Source organism: Cryptotermes secundus, unplaced genomic scaffold, assembly GCF_002891405.2.
Source record: "Cryptotermes secundus unplaced genomic scaffold, Csec_1.0 scaffold2097, whole genome shotgun sequence".
Taxonomy (NCBI): domain Eukaryota; kingdom Metazoa; phylum Arthropoda; class Insecta; order Blattodea; family Kalotermitidae; genus Cryptotermes; species Cryptotermes secundus.
The window spans coordinates 1,024-5,559 of record NW_019727450.1 but is presented as its reverse complement, the minus strand read 5'-3'; positions in this window follow the sequence as shown (position 1 = coordinate 5,559).

Genomic DNA, 4,536 nt, shown 5'->3' with positions numbered 1-4,536 from the left:
AGTAAAAGCATTCACGCAGACCAAGGCATGAGTATTATCCAATCCAGATCAGGGAAAATTACCCACAAAGTCGATGAACAATTTCTCCATTGGCCGACTTGCCACTTCCGATGCCAACATACCGTACTGGGCGTTGGGTGGGCTTACTGAGCCCACAGAGCTGACATGATCGAACTCTCCCAGCGATATCGGCGTCCATTCCATTCCATATAAACGACTGGCGAATCTTCCATAAAGTCTTACGTACTCCTAAATGACTGTCAAAACAGGCCTTACAATAAAGTATGCCCTTCCTCAGCGAATATCCTCGTACTTCATCCCCAGCTATAAATTGGCGAATGATGGGGCTGAGCACTGGATTAGCATTCTGGTGCGTAGAAATCTTCAAACAGCATAGGGAAATCCAAAACCATTGGACATACGGGGATATCAAGAGGGGTATCATACATTTGTGACAAAGCATCAGCAATGAAATTCTGGCTTCCCTTGATGTGTTGGACATTAAATTTGAATGAAGATAATCTTACCACCCAATGGCCAATCCTTCCCAGTTGGCAGGGATGTGACAGACACCACGAGAGAGCCTGATTATCGGTCTGCAGATCGAATGCAATATGTTCCTAGTACGGTCTGAATTTCTCCAGACCAAACAGGACCGCTAGACACTCCAGCTTGTACGCGGAGAATTTGCGCTCTTGATGGGACAATGTACGAGATGCGTAGGCAATTGGTTGTAGCTCCCCATCAAACTCTTGTAATAGAACTGCAGCCACAGCAACGGAGCTGGCATCTGTCTGAGGGGTAAATTTCCGTGAAAAATCTGTGGTTTGGAGGATTGGGGGTTGATGACAGCTAGTTTAAGATCCTCAAACGCAGACTCCTGCTCCGTTCCCCATGCAAACTTCTCACCCTTCTTTCGAAGTAGGTTAAGGGGTGCCGCGCGTTCGGCAAAATGGGGGATAAATTTATGGAAGAAATTCACCATACCGATGGATCTTGCAATCCCCTTTACATCCCGGGGAGGAGGGAAATTCTTAATGGCTTCGGTTCTACTCGGGTCAACAGTGATTCCCGAAGGTGAGACTATACATCCAAGAAACGACAAGCGTGGAGTACCAAATTTAACCTTATTTGGGGTAACAGTTAACCCCACCTGACGCAACCAACTGAAAACCTCATGCAAATGGAGTATGTGTTCCTCAAAGGAATCACTATAGACTACTAAGTCATCCAAATAGTGGAAGACAAACTTAAACTTTATGTCCGAGAAAACCTTATCCAGGAGCCGTGTTAAAACCTGCGCTCCGGTGGCCAGCCCAAAAGGCACCTGGGTATACTCATATAAGCTCCAGTCAGTGGCAAAGGCAGTTAATGCCTTGGATCATTCAGTCAGACCAATCTGATGATATGCTGAATTTAGGTCGAACGAAGTGAAAACTTTGGCTCCTTTGAACCAGTGTAAACATGAGTGTATATCCGGCAATGGCACCGACTTGATTTTGATTTTTTTATTAAGCACGCGGTAGTCCACAACCGGATGAAAATCATCTTCACCTTTGGGGACCAGGAAGATGGGACTTGAGTATGGAGACGTGGAGGGTGTAATGATACCCTCGTGAAGCATTTGACGTATGTGGCGGCTCAAGATATCCATTTTAGGTGGCATCAACCTGTAGGGCGGGACCTTAACCGGAGATGGGTCTAGTAGCTCAATGTCATACTTTAATCGATTAGTGAGTCACAACTTAGGGGTTAGGACGTCCGGAAAGTCCTTAATGAGCTGCTTCAACTGAGTAGCACTTACGTCACTCAAATATGAAAGGTCAGGGTGCGACTGGGAAGCAGTGCACACCCTCGAAACCTCCAGAGTCGAAAATCGACGCTGTAAGGTCATTCTATTGGTGGGGTCAAATTTACAAAAGGCAAACCCTTCCTGTATATCAATCATCAAACCAACCTTACCCAAGAAATCGGCCCCCAAAATAACTGATTGGATCAAATGCGGGACCACATAGAAAGGAAACTTCCACGTATACCTATCAATCCTAACCTTGCATTTAATCCCAATGTGCAACGGAAAGTGTGCGCAGACGCAGTGGCACATCTCACAGTGACAGGATAAGTGGGTATAGTGGGGAATTTCCTCTTAAGGTTTTCATAAATGGTAACCGATATTAATGAACGCACAGCCCGAGTCTAAGAGTGCACCCAATTCCACTTGAAGACAGGGTAAATGATGCTCAAAAACACCCTGTATACTCTGACTCTGCAAGGTAGAAACCATACGAGTATCATGCATGTGAATGGAAAAACGCACACGGGGACTAGAGGACTGTGCATTAACTTCTAGTCAATTACGTTGACCTTGGGATAAAGGCGGCTGCCTAGGTAATGCCGATAACTTAACACAACACTCTTGATGGATGTGCCCAACTTTGTTACAGTGATAACAAACCTTTTGGGAAGGTTGCGAAGTAGGGTTACCAGACACAGAAGGCTCGGCAAGAGTCACAGGAGTGGGTGGATTGTGTGATCGGGAGCTCTGACTCTCGTCGCTTGTCAAAATATTGTGTGCAGATATGCATGTTGTCTAGTTGGGCATAGGTGGCAGGTTTATCACACAAAACTAGCCGACTTCTTTCCCGAGGGTGGAGCCCATCGAGTACTTCACTCTTACATACAGTTAGTAGCATGTGGTACAAGGAACATTATACAGCTGAATGCTGTATACTATGTTGGTGGGACTGTGATCTGAGCAGCAGTGTAACAAGTTTTATCTTACATGTAACACAGAGACCAAAGAGGCATATGAAATGTTTCTTCAGGATGGAGACCCAAATGTTAATGAACTGACAGGACATAAATATATGGTACTTCTTTTGGCTTGTTTTGGACTTGGTATTTAAAAGACAAAAGACCAGGACTGGATCTCTCTCCCTCCTCAGGTGGGTAGGGGAGGATAAACCTACTCAATTGGGACCACATTTCTGACCACAACTGCCTCGTCTGCATCCTGACGAAGAACAGCAGCAATTTCCTTAATGTCAGCAATATAAGCAGATAAGGGCTGGTTGGCCCTTTGGGCTCTCAAATAATCGGAACTTAGTGGCAAAATGGCACGTGTTGGAATAAAAAACTCAAGTATACTCTCATGATAAGCTTGGAGAGTATCCCCACGCTGTATTGCATCATACGTTTTTGAGGCCAATGCTCCTTTTGTGAAACTATAAAAGACTTGCAAGACGTGAACAGGGGGCACTTGGAATACCGTAAGAATGTGCCTAATACGCACTAAAACTTGCAAAAAGTTGATCAACTGAGACAACTCCAATCTGTCCGTGACAGGAAGACCCTGAAACATTTGCTGTACTGGATTCGGCAATTTTTCGAAGATGAAGGGAAAGGTAGAAATACTACCAGGATAAGTGGACACCCCTGTGGTGGGTAGATTACCCAAGATTGAGCGATCATTTTGTTGACTGGCCGGATCCACAACAAGAAAAGGGGTCAAGTGCTCCATGTGTTGACTGGCAGAAAATACAACAGCTGATTCGGCCCTACCTTCAGCATAGTCGAATGGATCGTACTTGCAGCGAGCGGTGGTAGTGATGACATATGCTCCTAACTCTGCAAATTGCTGTCGATTTCTGCCGAATGTGACTGCACTTGCTCACGCAATGTCAGGGCAGAAGACTCCAACTGTTCTAAACTGGAACAGATGGCAAAGCCGAGTACCAAGATGGGCAAGGCTACGTAAATAACGAGGCAAATCAATGGAAACACGGGAACTGTCCGTGTTTTCCACCAACTCTTTGATTTGCATAAATTTATCATGACAAAAGGAAAGAATATTTGGCGTATTCTTCAAACCTTTCATAGTGATGAACTGCTCGGCGTTCACTTCAACATCGTGCGAGGTCCTGAACAACGCTCTCAGTGCAGCCACATTCAACCCTTCGATGGGAACCCCTCGGACAGCGAGCTCATACTCTAGTCCGTCCCTATTCAAGTACTCAGGCACTACTGGCTCTGTAGTCATAATTAAAACAACAGCAAGAAAACAGAAAACTAGGGCAACGATCAAATGATCCCAAGAAGTAAACCACGCTCTGCTACCACTTTGAAACGTGAAAAAGTCTTGAAGACCGAAATTTGGTTTTTAGGTAGGACGTACCAAATTAAAGACACTATAACAAATATATCAAATGCCTATATACAGTAAAACTTGGTTATAGCAACATCGGTTTCTGCGACACCTTGTCTATTGCGTCAAATATTCAATGGTACGAACTAATTCCTCATAAAGCAACTGTTTTTATACCTTGCTTAGTACGACATGCACAGATGCATCAACCTCGTATGTAACGTCATTTTCATTCCTGAATTTCTCTGATATGGACATTGAACGTAATTTAGAAAGTGTGTATTGGGCAAGTAACAGGAAACAGATGAAGATAACTGATTACTGTACTCGTATCTAGGTACAGTAAGGCACAACAATTGATGTAATCTACTGTAATTTGGTGAGTAGGCCTA